At 42.9% G+C, this 18,239-nt stretch overlaps 1 long non-coding RNA gene across 1 annotated transcript; it reads right to left on the reverse strand.

Annotated features, from left to right (window-relative positions):
* Positions 1-10,913: 10,913 nt before the first annotated feature.
* On the reverse strand, positions 10,914-17,670 carry LOC134477814 (uncharacterized). Its single transcript, XR_010050021.1, has 2 exons — positions 17,467-17,670; positions 10,914-11,222 (listed from the first exon to the last, which is right to left on the reverse strand). It is a non-coding gene; the product is annotated as an uncharacterized LOC134477814 (long non-coding RNA).
* Positions 17,671-18,239: the final 569 nt, after the last annotated feature.

The raw sequence follows: 18,239 nt of genomic DNA on the forward strand, positions 1-18,239 counted from the left end.
CTAAAGTGCTCATTTTCTCATATAAATGTCTCTAGCACTAATAATTAAAAAAACTAACAATTAAAATTTTTTTGTTATAGAAGTAAATATCTGAGAAAATTATATATAACAAATGCAAATCATTATAGTGTTATGATTTAGATCTTCTCAGTTAATGTTTTGGCATATTTCTCCTTTACTTTTTCTATGTTTATGTATGTTATATAAAATAACTATCATATTATACATCGTATTTTCTGTGTACATAGTTTATATATTTTGCTTTTGCTTTCATCACCACAATGATGTTTATCCTGTGACGCAAAATTTATATCAGAGTATATATTACATACACTCTCCAAACTTGTTATATAAATGACTCCTAATATTCTGTCCTATGGGTTTACTCTAATTTATTTAAATTGCTGTACTACCTTGTATTTTTCTGATAAGCAGAGATAATTAAAGTCAACATATTAACTATCAAGTGTTAGAAATTAAAATAAGACTTCTAATATTTTCTTTTTCCTTCCTTTCCTCCTTATTTCCACGTAGTTCCCAACTTTCCCAATTGGATGCCTAGATTTGACATCTTCTAACACCCACACCATTGCTAATAGCAGCAAATATACCAAAAAAGTGTACCAAATTTTTGGACTTAAAGGGAGTTTGTACATGAAGTATAGAAAGACAGAAATGTTCCTTCATTGAGTTATTCTTATATTTAAAAATATTGATATCTTGGATTATACACATATCAATTTTTTTTTTTTTTTTTGGTACTGGGGATCAAACTCACAACTTCATGCTTACCAGGAAGACATTTGAGCTAAACCCCTGGCCCCTAAATCAATTTTAATCAGTAGTTTATTCCTTATAATGTCACTTTATTACATAACTATGATGCACAAGGCTGGATGAAGAAGCAAATGGGAGAATATGGACTTATTTTCTAAACTAAATATCTGTACTAGAGGCAATTTTTGAAACACTAATAAGGTACATGTAATTTCAGTAAAAGGAAATAAAGTAATTTACTCAATGAATCATACCTGTGATGACCATATTTTGGTCAGCTGGTCCAGATCTGCTCAATTTACTTTCTGTGGGTTCTGTTACTATTAACTGAAGAGTAAATAGATAGGCCAAAGTTTTCCTGGTAGGATCATCTTGTTTTTCTTAATTTTAGATTCATAAATATTTCTGACTTTCTTGACAAACATAGCTTGAAAACCTACTTTTGAGTGAAACTATTCCAGAGGACAATCTTGCTCCTAGTTTAGATATACTACAAAAGGCAGCATTTATCAGTTTCTTATGAAACTTTAATGGAATTTGTGATACAAAGTGAAATATTGGATGAACTTATGGTAGGTTGCCTTTAATGACAGTTAAGGATACAAATATCTAATTCCATAGACCATTTATCTAAAGCTATTAAATTAAAATTCCTAAGTACCTCTCATGTTCAACTCTACATTTAAAGCAAGTGGCATTCTACTTCAGGGAAATGACACTGAAAGGGTTTTGGCCCAGACAGGACACTGTAGCCAGGAAAGCCTCAACCAGAACGAGGAAGCTCCTATCTCCCCCACCCCTAGGAAGTTACCTGTGACGCCATGTTCCCGCCCCTGGAAATTTACATATGGTGCCAAACCTAGGACCAATGGGCTACCTGTGCATCCCTAATGCCCGTCTAAGGTTCCACCCCAAACCAAGGCTATTTACATTCCCCCATGCCACGTGTCCACCAGAGAGATCTCCAGATGCCAGGCAGTGGGGGTGCCGGTCATCTCTTTCTGTATTCTCAGAATAAAGGCCGCTTTTTATTTTATACTTCTCATCTTTTGGAAATATTTTTCATCTTTTGGAAGTAATCCTAGCAGATACCACTTATGGTTATAAAATAATGTATCTAGATTGGCCTTTCAATAGAGAGGTAAGTATGCCAAAAATCTGATAGGTATTCCTGTAAATAAAATTTTTTACTAAGTGCAATGGAGTTCAAATTGATTTTAAAGCTCATCACTCTTGCTGGCACATAATAAAATATAACGATGATAATCAGCATTAAGATGCTTCCTAGGAATGAGGATGTCCTGCAGCAATACAGAAGTGTAGTGCGGCATGGCTCTGTGCCATTGATGAGGACTGCCTGCTGTATAAAAGTAATGGACTGTCTCAGTTGGAGGACCATGCGAAGGAGACCAAATTCCAAAGGCCACAGGTTATCAGTTAACTGTTAGGGTTATTTGTTCCTTCCTCAGAAGCATTACTAATTCTGGTGAAGATTCTGGTGATAGTTAATCTTGACTGCCAATTTGGTTGGATTTAAAGACACCTAGAGAGTGGTTAGATGGTCAGGGTGCCAATCTCATCAGGGATTTTGCCCACTGGTAAGTTCAAACCTGAATGGGCTATAGAGAGACGGGGCCTGGTTGGAGGATGTGGGCCATGGTGGGCATGTCCACAACCTTTTGTTACAGGCAGCTGAGCCAGTTAGATATATTATAGGCAGTCAGACAGGGCTAGGCCCTTGAGGAAGGTGACACAGAGGACCGGATATCTGATGACCTTGGAGGGGACACACACCTCTTGCTGTGGGCCAGATCTCAAGACAGAAGGCAAAACAAATGCAACCACACCCTTAAGTGTAATCCTTAGGGATTAAATCTGGATCACCTTGAGAAGCCAAGAGTCACCATCCCAACCCCTTATAGGAGGAGTCATTGATCTCTAAGAATGCCCGCTTCCTATGTGACTTGCTTTCCCATGTGTCCCCTATTTAATCAATTTTACCTAAACTGTTGATCTTATTGGCTAAGTATAGTTATGTCCCACCTTATGCTCATCTGCTTTGTGAGTTCCTGGTCTACCCTCTCCCCCTGAACCCATGGTTTTACTGTATAAGTCCCTGGAAAAGACAGAGTCCTGGGAAACCCATTCAGGACTTCCTGCAGCCTCTCTTCAGACAGAAACTTTCTCTCTAATATATTCTACTCTTCACCTCTGTTGTTCCTAAAATTCATTCTTGGGTTTTAGAGAACACGAATTCGTGCACATAGTAGGTTGGGAGTTTCATTCCCCTATATCACTTTCTCAGGCTCTTTCCTTGTTCTCTGCTTCCTGCCCAGGCATGTGATGAGAAGCTCTCTTCCACCACGCCACTCTGTTATGATTCTGCCTTGGAGCCAGCTGAGCATGGACCAAAACCACTGAACTGTGGGCCACAACAAACCTCCCTTCTCTGAATTGCTTTGCTCAAGTATTTGTGCGGGGACCACAAACTAACTAATGTTGTACTTTCCCAAAAAGGCCCCTGAGATGAAAAATGGGGCAAAACCCCTGAGAGAGAAAAGATGGGGCAGAACGACATTGTTTTTAGGAAGAACCACTTTTATTTTAGCTGGCCTAGTGACACAGTGCAGATGGAATTTGCAAAGCTGTGCAACTGAGTTAGAGTTTTGACTGATTTTTATAGTTCATTTATGATTTGCTCATTGATCATGAAGTACATAGTGATGAGAAATAGAAATAAGGTGGGCCTTTGTTCCCTTTTGCTTGAGGTCAGAGGCATTTCACAGTGGGTGGTTAGCTAACTCATAGCCCTTGGTCTGCCAATTCTAGGAACATTTGTGTCTCATAAGGGAACAATGGTTGACACAGCATCATTTGTCTCATACAAGGGGAACAAAAGTTGACATAGCACACAGGTTACTAAGGTGGGGGGGGTGACGCATTACAGAACAGCATAACAACGCGGTCAGTTAATTTATAACTATGTGGTTGGTGCTTGGTTACTAGGGTAATGAGCTCAGTACAGAATGACAATATTGCTAATAACTATCTTTTTAAGTAACTATTTTTGTTAATTATCTTTTAATCAATTATTTTAATTTTTCAGCATCTTAGTATAACACTAACGCAGACTCTTGGTTTACAAAAGGTTTTTACCTGAGTTGGCCAGCCAGTGTTTGTTCCCTGGCAAGTAGGATGGGCTCCAAGAAAAATTGCTTCAGTAGTAATAGATGTAATTAGGAAGACTCCAGTTTTTGTATTTTAACCTCTCAATATGCCACATTTCTTCCTGTCTTTGGAGTTTTGTTGTCTGTTTTGAATAAACTTTTCTTGTTGATAAGACAAAATTCCCAACACCCAGAAGTTAAAGGAGAAAAGGTTTATTTTAGCTCGTGGTTTATAGAGGATTCAGTCCATAGTCAGTTGCTCCCTTTTATCGCGTTCAAGTTACCAGCCTGTTGGATGGTGCCATCCATACAGTGGGCAGAGGTTGAGGGTCTGTCTTCAGTAAATCCATTCAGCCTGACATGGTTTATGTCTGTGGCCCCCAGGCCTCATGAGTTTGCATTGTGCCTTTGTGATGGTTCATTGTTTGGTGCTTGGGTTGATGCTGTCAGTGCTCCACCCACACAGAGGTGGAGCCAGGATGTAATGTAATGGTAGGAAGAAGGTCTGTCTTGCTGTTTGCTGGTTCCTGCTTACTGTTTGCAGCCACCATGAACTGTGGCCCAGCCATGCCTGCCTGCCTTGGAGCCAACTGAGTGTGGACCGAAACCTCCAAAAACTGTAAGAAATAAATCTTTCCTTTCCCAACCTAGGCTTCAGGTATTTTGTCTCAGCAATGAGTAAAAAGTAACTAAGACACAGCCATATCTAGAATTATGCTAATTCTAATCAGTGGGCTAATTTAGTACCACACATGCTTAATCCCAGTTCCACACACCCTTGATCCAGCCAGCTCCCAAAAGCCCCACCTATGAGATTTTGGGAGGGACATCTACATATGATGACCTAGGAAGAGACTTTTTACCCCAGTACTTGAGATGGAACCCAGGGCATTGTGCATACTAGGCAAATGCTGTACCACTGAACTACATTCACAGCCACTGCCCCCTTTTTTTGAGCAAGTCTTGCTGTTCAAGCTGCCTCAAAGTCTAGGATGAAAAGATTGTTTCATTTTTACCTAAACTGGTGCACAACCAACCCTATGTTTCCCTCCACTTTCACACCTGGCTCATGATATAATCATAAAGTTTTGAGATACAGGAACAGAGGACACAGAAGATACATTGAATTAAATGTTTATTCTTTCTGATAAAGTTAACACTTCATGATTGTCTTGGTGTTCTCTGGATGACATAACAAAATACCACCCTCTGGATGGCTTAGACCACTGAGATGTATTTCCTCATGGTTGTGGAGGCTGAAAGTCTATGATCACAGCACCTGCAGGGTTGATTTCCTCTGAGACTGCTCTTCTTTGCTTGCCAGGGATGCTCTCTTGTGGCGGCCACATGACATTTTCTCCGTGTGTTTCTTCATCTTTTTATAAGGATGGGGAACCTACCATTATCATGTATTTAACCTGACTTACTCAACTAAAGGATTTATCTCCTGATGTAGTCACATTAGAGGTCAGGTGTTAGAGCTGGGAACGGTGGTGGTTGTGTGGCAACTCAACCTATAACACTGTCTGAGCCGAAGGCATGACATGCGAGCATGTAGTAACCTGGAGTTTCCCCAGATGCTTTTCTCTATATCCTAGGCGGACTTCCAGGACTTTTATGAAAATTTACTCCACTGCAGATGGAAAAATAAAAAGTCTGCTGTAGAAGAAACCTTATAAAAAGGAATTAAGACGTAATTTGTTTCTCTTATATTTACTCATTTATGAGTAATTCTTAATTTCTGTGCTCAACCATTTCTCATTGCTATGTGTGGATGATCATTCATTCTGGTTGGCCAGGACAGTAAAATCTGACCAATTTAGTAGTGCCTTATATTTCTTCCAGTATTTAGATGGTATAGGCATCCTACCAAGATAGGAGTTTATCAGGTTTAGACTGTCTTTTAAAAAATAGTATCATTCTTAAAATAATTTTTTTTCATTTTCCTCTCCAAGTGAATGCTCCAATATATCTCTGACCATCCGTACTGCCCTGTCTCTACTTTTCTCTGTGTTACCCTCTCTTCTGTTTATATTTGCACATTTCTTTTCCTTTATTTCTTGTCCAGTGTGTGTCTCCTTGTATAATCAGTCTCCATGAAGTCTAGCCTGCTGCCAAGGTGATAGAGTTATTTCCAAAAGATGAAAAATATTAACAAAAGATGAGAAATATAAAATAAAAAGCGGCCTTTATTCTGAGAACACGGAGAGAGATGACCGGCAACCCCCACCGCTGGCGTCCGGCGATCTCTCCGGCGGACACGCGGCGTGGGGGCCTGTAAATAGCCTCGGTTTGGGGTGGAACCTAAGGCGGGCATTAGGGATACATAGGTAGCCCACTGGTCCTAGGTTTGGCGCCATATGTAAATTCCCAGGGGCGGGAAGATGGCGTCACAGGTAACTTCCTAGGGGCAGGGCAAGATGGGGCTTCCTGCTTCCGGTTGTGGCTTTCCTGGCTACAGTGTCCTGTCTGGGCCAAACCTTTCATATCCCGTCTTATGGTTATTATTATGAAAAGGGGCGAAGATTTCTCTCTTTAACTACTTCCTGCTGGCAAAGGGCGCTGTACTGGAGCCTAGGGGAGTCGATGGGATGAAGGTTGATGCCCAGGTAGACGCTGCTGCCAGGTGTTTTAGCCAGGACAACTTCACTGGTGAATGCACGTATGTCAGACTGGAAAAACAAAGAGACAAAATGTTATGAGGAGACATGGCACTGTCCTATTAAGGACCCAGGTGAGGTAGAAGGAAAGGTGCCTTTGATATAGACATATCATTCTATCAGGACCATGTTGAGGTAGAAACATTTCCACGGTGAGGCAGAATTCTGAAAATTAAACATGGGGTTAGGAGGAGTGGAGTTATGAGAGGTGATTACTCCCCCATCTGAAAGCATAAAAGTTAAGACGGTAAGTTGGTGAGGCTTGTCTCTGGAAGGCATGATGTTGGAGTCTGTAGGCACTACTGTTAAAGAGTCCTGCTGTAAAAATGATCATAAAATGTAAGAAATTAGGAACCAAAGTGGATAACAAAACATGACTTAGCCTGTTAACTCTGGCTGTGAGGCCTTTGTGAGACGGAGACGGGTAGGTGACAGAAGATGAGATGACCACTCAGAATGATCAGATTTAGGGCTGGGAGGGCATCTCTTAGCCTGAGTGATGTGAAACCAGGATGGCAGTCCAGCAACTTTGATTTAGGCATGGGTCACTGTAACCTGGTTGTAGTCCTTGGAATGATTTGCTGTAACAGAACTTTAGCAAGTATGAGAAAGGCTTTTATGTATCCTGAAAAAGTATAAACCAAGTGAGAAGACAAAAATGTATCTGTCAGTCTTGACCAGGGTTGTCTGACAAATTGGTGAATAAGAAAGGAAGGGGGTGGTCTATATCACTGAGGAAGGGTCCACCAGCAACAACAGGTAGGAGCTGTTGAGGCCTCAGTGTGTCTAAGTCAGCCTGTATAAAAGGCATTTTAAGATTTAGGACTGGGACCTGCACAAAATAGGCCCTATTTGTAAATGGCATAGGTTGACCATCAATACCCCATCATAGAGATTGAGGACTTAATATAGCAGCCTGAATACTCAGGAAGAACTCTGTATATATGGCCTCTATGTCCACAAATATAGAGAATGTCTTACCTGAGAGTTTTGTGCGACTTGGAATCTGAGACAGACACCTTAAAGGGGGCTGTTGTTGCCCTGAACCCCCTCAGCCTCCAGCAGCGATTTTCTGTCGGTGACGAATCTGGCAGTGTCGACATTTCCTGTGAGGGCTAGGATGACTTACCCACTCTCTGGTGGCTAGGACAGTCCAGTAGCCCTGGAGTAAGATCTCAAAGAATGCCAGGATGGGGCATTTTCTTGCCCAGTATCTTCTGCTGCATTTGAGCGTGGTCCATGGAGGGGGCAGGCAGCTCCACCTTGTGTAGGTTTACCTGTCTCAGAATTCCAAGTGTCACAAGTATTAAAAATATGAAAAACCATATTAAGATCTCTCTAAGGTTTGAAGGTCAAGTTTTGCCTTTTTGTTTGGGATTTGGACTATAGTAGAATTAAGTAAGTATGCAGGAATTTAATATTGGCATTTTGGATTAGAGAGCAGGCTTTATCTGGATGGCATATCGCTTTTTTTTTTAGGGTGACACGTAGAATTAACAAAGCTTTAGTCTACCAAACAAGGCTTTAATGGAAACATTTTGCAGTAAAGGTTTAGCAATCTTATGAATAAATCTGTCAAAACTGATCTAATTTACTTTTAAAGTTGTTATTTGCAGTAGTATGAACCAAGACAAATAAAATATAACTTAGAAGAAAACCCTTGTCTTGAAATAGAGCTAGTGGTTCCCAGCAAAAAGGAATTTATAACCTTAGTTGTTAAACAGAAGATTGATGAAGGCTTTGATTGATAAACAAAGCTGGTAAAATTATCAGGTGGCCAATAACCTTGATTAAATGGTTTGAGAATTGTAATAAAAAGCATCTGTTGAGCAGAACCAAATTGTAAAAAAAGCATGCCTGAGCAGAGCCGCTGAGCTGCTGTTTCACGGTGCTCCGGCAGAGCACGCCCAGTGGGTGGGGCAAGCGCTGGGATGTAGCGTGCAGGGGCGGGCTCAGACTGCCCCCGGAAACGTGTAAGATGGCAGCGGCGACGACGGCGCACAGGGGAGGGAGGGGCTGGGACGGCGCATGGGGGAGGGGCTGGGAGGCGGCCCGACACAGCGCGCGAAGCTGGAACTGCTCGCAGGGCTCGAGGATTAGAAAGCCAATTTAGGAACACAGCTGGGTTTTGATTAGCTTCCTGGACCTGTTTTAAAAGTTTGTTATAGTTAGTATGCTTGTCCTGCTCTGGCACAGATATAGGCCCAGAGTCATTATCAGCGGTGTTTACCTCATGTCTGTGATCAGCTTTTTCTCGAACTGCTTGCCACAGCTGATTCCGTTCTTGTGAGATGAGAGAGGTATCTAGAATCACATAAACATCCTTAAAATGTAAATCATAACAATTAGTAATAAATTTAAATTGCTGGATATAATTTTGTGGGTTAACAGAGAGGCTACCTAATTTAAGAGTAATCTGGGATAGATCAGAAAGGGAAAAAGGCACATGGATGTTAACAAGTTTCTCGGGGCCAGCTTGCTCCCGAAGTGGTAGCAGAGCCTGAGGAGATTCCGGAGCAGAGGGCCACTGAGCAGCCATCCTTCCAGTAGGCGCATGTGAGCAATCATCTGTAGAGCAGCTACAGAGCTGCTGCCGGTCACCCTGGGAAACACGAGCAGATGGCGTCTCACTGTGTGTCTCCCAGCTAGAGGACTGCTGTCGGCAGCACAATGAAGCGTCATGTGCACTGCAACAGGGCGGCTGTTGCAGTTCACAAGAAGAGCCACAAGGAGACTCCCGTTGACAGTGAGGGTCCTGGAAACATGGCGGCGCCCTGTCACATGACCCAAAACATGGCGGTGCCTGGGAACATGGCGGCGCCCTGTCACGTGACCTGAAACATGGCGGCGCCCTGTCGCCATGTGGCCCTCTGGAACATGGCGGCGCCATGCCATGTGGCAGAGGGTTGCAACATGGCGACTGTTCCCTGTGCAAGCTGGAACAATCACGCGACCTGCTGGAAGGACATAGCGAGCGAGACCTAGTATGGTGGGCAGGCGGTGAGAATGCTGTAGGGGATAGAGAATTCTCAGGAGAAGTTGGAGACTGTGAGGAAGCACTAACAGAGGGATCAGAGCCACTGGGAGAGTTATGGGTCCCAGGAGAAGGCGGGGGAGAGGATGGAACATCGGGAGATAACTGCGACACAGAGGGATTAGAGCTGCTGGGAGAATTATGGGTCCTGGAAGGCGGAGAGGGAGACGATCGTACAGTGGGAGGTATCTGCAATGGAGAGGGATTACAGCTGCTGAGAGAATCAGGCACAGGGGGAGGAGAGAGCGGTCCGGCGGGAGGTAACAGCAGGGAACGAGTTTGGTGGTAGGCAGGCGGCGGCCGGAAAAACACTGGAGGGCAGGACGGAAAAGTTTGCGGCGCGGTAGAGTTAGCTAAAAGTATCTCAGCGGGAGCACAAGACTTAATGAGAGATGGGCGTGTTCTCAGAATAAGAAAGGCTTGGACATAAGGGAGTTCCAATAACTTGTTGCCAGCTTGACAAAAATCATACAAGTTCCTGAGAATGCAGGGGTCAAATGTTCCTTGCCGAGGCCAAGGCTTGCCGATAAGCGGGTAGGTTGGCCAGACCTCCTGGCAGTAAAAAGTTAGTTGTTTAGTTTTTATGGTACCTTTAATTTTTAGAGTACGTAAATTGGAAATTAGGCATTTTAAAGGCGTCTTTTGGGAGTTAGAAAATATGTTCCCCATGACTGATTCAGGCAAGAAAAAAAACCGGAGGTCCAGAAAAAGTCGTCACTTATTTGTGGTACCACACGGCGGAACGGTTCCAAACCGTAAACTCCAGTCGTCACTGAGATTTACGAATGGAGTCTACGTGGGATCAGTAACAGTTTTGCCCGTGAAAGCGCAAGGCTTTAAGGGAAGTGAGGCATTCTTTCAGTGTGGGCGGTCCCAAAAATCTCTGCTTTGGGCTATCCGAACCCAAAGAACGTGAGAGATTTTGTGGGCGCAGGTTTGCCCAGAAAGAACCCTGCCCTGGGCGGTCCTAAGGACGTGAAAATGCACAGACCCACGCAGACGGGGAGAACATTCCACTGGGGCTGCCCAGTGCGAAAAGTTCCCCGGGGAGTGCTCACCTGAAATCAGTCTGGCCGATGCGGAGTGCAGGCGGCTGGCAACAGGAACGTCTCGGGAGAGGAAAAAGCTCGGGATTAATCCAGGAAGTTATCTGGTTATCGGCGAGGAAACTCTGGGTATGTGGCCCAAGAGTCAGTTGCCTGCCGATCGAGTCACGGCAACAAATGATAGAGTTATTTCCAAAAGATGAAAAATATTAACAAAAGATGAGAAATATAAAATAAAAAGCGGCCTTTATTCTGAGAACACGGAGAGAGATGACCGGCAACCCCCACCGCTGGCGTCCGGCGATCTCTCCGGCGGACACGCGGCGTGGGGGCCTGTAAATAGCCTCGGTTTGGGGTGGAACCTAAGGCGGGCATTAGGGATACATAGGTAGCCCATTGGTCCTAGGTTTGGCGCCATATGTAAATTCCCAGGGGCGGGAAGATGGCGTCACAGGTAACTTCCTAGGGGCAGGGCAAGATGGGGCTTCCTGCTTCCGGTTGTGGCTTTCCTGGCTACAGTGTCCTGTCTGGGCCAAACCTTTCACAAGGAATTAGAATTCTTTATCTCTGTTAATACCAATTTCAGTTTCTTAATCAATGCTAGAAATTTGAGAAGGTGAGATTAACAGGGGTAAGACTCTTAGCCAGACTTTTAAAAGTGTGCTGCTAATTATATAGCTTTACTTATTACTGGAAAACATCTGTACTTAGCTCTGGTGGTAGACATTAAGCTGATTACTGCACAGAGCTAGTGGAACTGATAGCATTGTCTCCCTTTCCAAGCTGCCCATTGTCGTAGTGGTATTGCTAGCCAAGGCCCATATCTGTAGTCAATCCTCCCTCTCATCAACCAGTCCCAATGTTTAGTTTTGGTTGCAGAGCCTTGGGTGAGAAAGAGATAGGCTTCCTTTCAGCTACTAGCAAAACAACTTACATTGTGCACTCGAGAGGGAGAGAGAGAGAGAGAGAAAGAGAGAGAGAGAGAGAGAGAGAGACAAAGAGAGACAGAAAGAGACAGAGAGACAGAGCGAGAGTAAGAGCGAGCAAAGGCTCAGCAGGACCATGTTGTCTTAAGGTCAGCATATTATTAAAAATTCTCCATAGGGAGGTGATTCGATTAAATAATCAGTGGATGTGAGGTTCTTTAAATTGCTAATTATTATACTTTGTGGGTCTCCTCTGCAGATCATCCATAGCCTGTGACCCTGTTCCAGGCAGGAGGAACAGGATGATTCTGTTTTATCTCTACTCTCCATGAGTATTTATAATTATATAATGGATGGGTTTGGGGCATTTTACAGCATTTACAAATGTAATCTACCATTATAATTCCTCGAACTTTGGTACCTAAGAAAAACAAAGTAAGATCGCCATGGAAACCTTTTTTTTTCCTCTTTTTTTTTTTTTTTTGAGAAAAGGAAGATTAGAACTACTAGATTAGCAAACACTGCACCATTAATCATGTATCACCAAATCCACATAGGTACTTTGAATTTGTGCTAGAGAAAAAAACAAATAAGAAAACTAAAACAACAACCTAAAAAGTAAAGCTCAAGTACTGCGGATAAGTGTTATGGACTACTTGTTCTGAAAGTTCAATTTATTCTCCTGTTGTGGAGTGGAGATTTGAGAGCTAGAGAAGTAATTATTCTGTCCCTGGAAGATCAGGCTGTAGCCCATTAAGGAATTATTGCCAGCTCTAGAGATGATTTAAGAAGCTATCTGACAAGTTCAGTGTGAGATGGAATAACCCATCGTCAATCGTGTCGGCACAGTTTTCCCTTGATTCTTAAATACTGTACCTTTGTTAATGAGCTTGCTGTGTTAAGCGGCCACACCTTTTCTCTGCAAACCACAGGGGAATGGAATGAAATGTAAATACATAGGACTCATTTTAGACTCCGTGTGGAATTCATTAAATGCCCTTGACGCCATCGCTTTTGCACAAAGCTCTCTTGGTGTGTCGGAGAAGAGGAGAGTGTGAAATTAGAAGTCAGTGTGGTGTTGAGTGTGCAAACCTCGGGGTTGTTTGTGACTGGCTTTTGTTTATGGGTATAGCACAAATTACATCAGTAGAAATCAGGTGTTACTGTAGAGGTATTTAAAAATATTTATTTGAGGTAGAGATCTACTCATGGGAAGGAAAGAGGATGTCTGGAAGCAAACTTTACTTCTGCTCCTCAGGCCCTGGCTGTGGAGTTCATTATTCTTCCATGTGATCTGGAAAACAGAAAGAGGAGGAGCACAGGCAGGGAGGGCTGAGTGTGTGCTGGGTTCAGCCTAGCAAGGCTCTCACTGCATGGCCTCCTCTGTGGAGGAAGGGCAGGGAAAGAAGAGCAGGGAGTTGGTGTGGAAGGAGAGGCTTCCTCACCTCTGGCTTGTGATGAACTAGAGCAGGAAGGGCAGCCACTGCCTGCTTAGACCCCTGGAAGAGGTGACAGGCCCTGAGCAGCTCAGAGCGGCCAAGCCACTGAAGGCAAGGAATCTGAAGCCACGTCATTTCGGGCACCTGGACACAGCAACTCAGGGACACCTTTGTCTTCAGGCAGATTAATTTTCTTGCACCTTAGTTTACTTGTTGGTACAATGGGGATAGTAATGATTAGTATGAAGTTTAAAATATTTGTGATTATACATGGGCCATTGTAAACACTATACAAATGTTGGTTACGGAAACCTTTTTTTCTTTTGGGGGGGTTACTGGTGATTGAGGCCACTACCAGCACATTGAGCTGCATCTCTGCCTGCACCTCTTTTTTACTGTTTTGAGTCAGAATTTCACCAAATTGTTAAGTTGCCCAGGCTAAGCTCAAACTCTTGATCCCCGACCTCAGACCAACAGTGTGAGGATTAGGGAATTGCACTGCTAGCTCTGGCTATATAATATTAAAATTACTGCTATCAAAGTGAAATTTTGGGGCCAGGGATGTAGCTCAGCAGCACAGTGCCTGCCTGGCAAGTGCAAAATCCTGAGTTCAATTCCCTACAACAAAACAAAACAAAACAAAACAAAACACAAAGAAAAACAAAACAAAACACGAAATTGCTATTATTCAATAAAAATCTAAATATTGTAATATTAAAAACTTTAGAAGATTTGTAAGATCTAGTTTCTAATGAATGACTGGGGACACATTAATCATGGCACCTATTTGGTAAACAAGCTGCTCCAGCTCCAAGAAGGCAAGGGGCCCAGGCCAAGCAGGAAAAAAAACAAGTTGCTAGGTAGCAGGGCTGAAATGACATTCTTCTTTGGAGGGTATAAATAAACATGTTACAGTGGCTGAGCAGTTCCTTTCCCCCATCAGGAGGATGAGGGAGGGCTCCACCTGACACCAGCTTTGTCTCTTTAATTTCTCATCCTCTCAGTGTCCTTTCCTCTAACAGGGAACATCTAGAGCTGCATCTGGTCACCACAATTCATTGATTGGAATTCTTTTTAAAAAAAAAATTTTAAAACAAACAAGAAACCTCAGAAAAATCAAAATGCAAATAAGTAACAACAACAAAAAGCCAATAGCTATATAGGTTTTCAAAATAAGATGATAAGAATTTAACAGTGGTAGTTATACTGCATATTGTTATCTTCAAAATAGTTGCTCAGGTTACCAGACACTGGAATAAAACAAAACAGTAAAATAGAACAAAACATTGGATTTCAAAACAAGACAGGAAGAAACACCTTACAGTTACCTCAGTGCACACTGCTGTCCTCCAAACAGATGCCCAGACCACCAGCCCCAGGCCTGCAAAGTCAGTCAAACAATATAAGCATCCAGCTGTTCATCGACTCCTCTGAAACAGCCAGTTGTTTACTGGGATGGGGTGGGTTGGGGCAGATGCTTTTCTGGTTTCCCAACTTGCACAACAGCTGGTCTCTTCTTGCTGAGTCTCTGCCCAATCCCCATGGCAGAGCCTGGCTCATGGGAAGGTGAGATTTGTCTTCTTCCATGTATTGGAATTCTTGACTTGGGTACAAAAATTATATTTTACTTGGCATTTCACTGAATATTTCAATTTAATGAGCAAAATAATTCCAGTACTCTTGTTGCTTGTTTTACTTGAGAGACAATAAGAATTTCTGTAATGGATTGATAGCAAGGCTGGTGTTCTGAGGTTGTTTTTATCTTGTATCTTGATTTTTCATACACTGGGACTCTTCGTGTGTAGGAAGTTCTACGTCCTATCGTGACAGGGTTGTCAGAATTCTAGTTCCTTTAGAGATAGAATAATTCTACATTTAGCCCATATTTGATTCTCTGCTTTACTTTGCACTGAAGAACAGTTATCTTCTAGCCATAATTTTAATGGTATTTTGCTATTTTTTGCAATTTGGGAACACTTATGCACTGGATATACTTTAATGTATAGGGAATATTCTTTAATGAATGGGCTTATAGGTTAATCCTATGACAATTATGTCTTAAATTATTACATATTCATAATCTTTTCAAACCCCAACTCATTGACCCAATGTAATTTCATCAATAACATAAGGAACACTGGCTAACAGTCATCATGTTTCAAAATAGGCAAGTCCTCCTTCCTAGTGTATAAAAGGGGCTCTGCTCAGGGCTATACCATAGGAAATAACTGTGTACCCCATCATTTTGTATGTTGAGTCCCTCAAGTACCTAAATAAGATTTCTGGAGAACTTCTTGTCTTTTTCCATCACTTTGAGGCATGCAATAGTCTCAGTGGTAGTATGAAGACAATCTTTTCTCTTACTCAGTTGTGGGTGGGGACCAGCATGGTCTGTGTCTTTGCTGATTTTGTCTTGTTTCTCCCACTTGGCAGCTGTTGCTTTTGTTCCTCTCTACTCAGGAGAAGGAAGTAGAAGAGCACAGTCTGAGTTGATGGTTGCATCAAAATCTGGCGTTGAGGCCATTACTTTGACAGATATTCAAGGGCTGCTTTCCCTTCTCAAAGGAACTGCTGGATTTCACAGACTCTTTCCCACCACCCTTGCCCAGGGTCCTCTAGCCACATGCCTTTCTCAGAGGTGGGTGATGCACTTTATGGCTGGCTTGGATGGACATCTGTCCTGCTCCCTGGAGTTTGTGCTGGGCATCCTTGCCATGGAGACAGTTGTCCTGAGTAGGGTCTTCTTTCTGCAGACGTTAAGCCTGGATACCTTTGTCTAGTCCTAAAGAAAACTTAGCACCTTTGTCCTTTCATCTGGAGCATGGACATTCAGCATGTGCCCCTGTGACTCTCTCTGTAGTATTTGCCAAGTCAAACCTTTTCCAGGTGAGACCAAAGTGCTAGGCAATGGAGACAAAAGACCAGGGAAAATTTGCTTCTTTATTCTGGCTTAATATGGATTAAACATCCCCTATGCAAATTGCTTGGGATGAGGAGTGCTTTGAATTGCTGATTCCTCTTCTGACTCTGGAATGTTTGCATCCACATAATGCTGAGGATGGGATCCAAGTCCAAACATGAAATTCATCTGTCCTTCATGCATACCTTATAACTGTGATAGCTCAGACTCCGGAATAAAACCCAAGAAAGCAAGAAATTAAAATTTGGAGAGCAAAGGCTTTATTTTAGGCCAGGCCTGGCATCACCATCTCCAGGAGCCAATTTGGAGACTGTGCGCCTTACAGCTAGAAGGGTTGGGTTTTAAAGCCGAAAACCACAGGAATGTTGCGAACTTTGACTCAGATAGCATTTGGGCCTTACAGAACTTCCTGTAATTTCCTTGAAGTTAAGCATTTCTTAAAGGACAGCACATTTTGTTACAGATAGCTGGATGAGGGGTAGGGGAGGGGGTTACAGGAAACTGACACCTAAGGCTTTTACAACCTTTTCAGGAAATTGAAATTTAACTTAGAAAGACAGGAAGGGAAGGGGAGGGGGAGGCAGTAAGACGCATATAGAACAGAAAATGAGGCGCAATGGTTAAAACTAGGTTACAACATTCCCCTCTGATGTTGTGACTGAGGTCAAATCTTTGACCTAATTTTAAGGATTTTGAGGTATGGGCTCGCAGGCATGCTGGCATAACATCATCAACTTTATGCCTTACATTTGTTGTCTGACATATGTAGTTATTTTATTGAGTATACAAGGACCTACTGTGACCAGGAGCAGTACTCCTAACAATGGTCCAAGCAAGGGCAGGAGATAGGGCAGAATTTCATTTTAGACACTCCATAAAGGGTTTTTAAATAGCTCTCTCCTCTTTTTAACTAGGTCTTCCTGTAATCTCTTGATTTTATCTCGGACAATGCCGGATTTATTTACATAAAAGCAGCATTGTTCCTGCAATGCCACACAGATCCCTCCTTGTTCTGCTGTTAGGAGGTCTAGTCCCCTTGTGTTTTGGAGAACTACTTCAGCCAACGAGTCTATTTGGTCTTAAATGACCTTAATGGTACTAGATAATGCCTGCACATCACTAATAATCTGGTTGGAAAGTGATTGAGTTATTTCTAAAAGATGAAAAATATTAACAAAAGATGAGAAATATAAAATAAAAAGCGGCCTTTATTCTGAGAACACGGAGAGAGATGACCGGCACCCCACCGCTGGCGTCCGGCGATCTCTCCGTCGGACACGTGGCGTGGGGGCCTGTAAATAGCCTTGGTTTGGGGTGGAACCTAAGGTGGGCATTAGGGATACACAGGTAGCCCATTGGTCCTAGGTTTGGCACCATATGTAAATTCCCAGGGGCAGGAAGATGGCGTCACAGGTAACTTCCTAGGGGCAGGGCAAGATGGGCTTCCTGCTTCCGGTTGTGGCTTTCCTGGCTACAGTGTCCTGTCTGGGCCAAAACCTTTCATATCCCGTCTTATGGTTATTATTATGAAAAGGGGCGAAGATTTCTCTCTTTAACTACTTCCTGCTGGCAAAGGGCACTGTACTGGAGCCTAGGGGAGTCGATGGGATGAAGGTTGATGCCCAGGTAGACGCTGCTGGCAGGTGTTTTAGCCAGGACAACTTCACTGGTAAATGCACGTATGTCAGACTGGAAAAACAAAGAGACAAAATATTATGAGGAGACATGGCACTGTCATATTTAAGGACCCAGGTGAGGTAGAAGGAAAGGTGCCTTTGATTTAGACATGTTCCACGGTAAGGCAGAATTCTGAAAATTAAACGTGGGGTTAGGAGGAGTGGAGTTATGAGAGGTGATTACTCCCCCATCTGAAAGCATAAAAGTTAAGACGGTAGGTTGGTGAGGCTTGTCTCTGGTATGCATGATGTTGGAGTCTGTAGGCAATACTGTTAAAGAGTCCTGCTGTAAAAATGATCATTAATAGAATGTAAGAAATTAGGAACCAAAGTGGATAACAAAACGTGACTTAGCCTGTTAACTGTGGCTGTGAGGCCTTTGTGAGACGGAGACGGGTAGGCAACAGAAGATGAGATGACCACTCAGAATGATCAGATTTAGGGCTGGGAGGGCACCTCTTAGCCTGAGTGATGTGAAACCAGGATGGCAGTCTAGCAACTTTGATTTAGGCATGGGTCACTGTAACCTGGTTGTAGTCCTTGGAATGATTTGCTGTAACAGAACTTTAGCAAGTATGAGAAAGGCTTTTATGT

The sequence above is a fragment of the Cavia porcellus genome, unplaced genomic scaffold (genome assembly GCF_034190915.1).
Source record: "Cavia porcellus strain 051 isolate PalLab524CR breed Dunkin Hartley unplaced genomic scaffold, mCavPor4.1 scaffold_10, whole genome shotgun sequence".
Taxonomy (NCBI): Eukaryota; Metazoa; Chordata; class Mammalia; order Rodentia; family Caviidae; genus Cavia; species Cavia porcellus.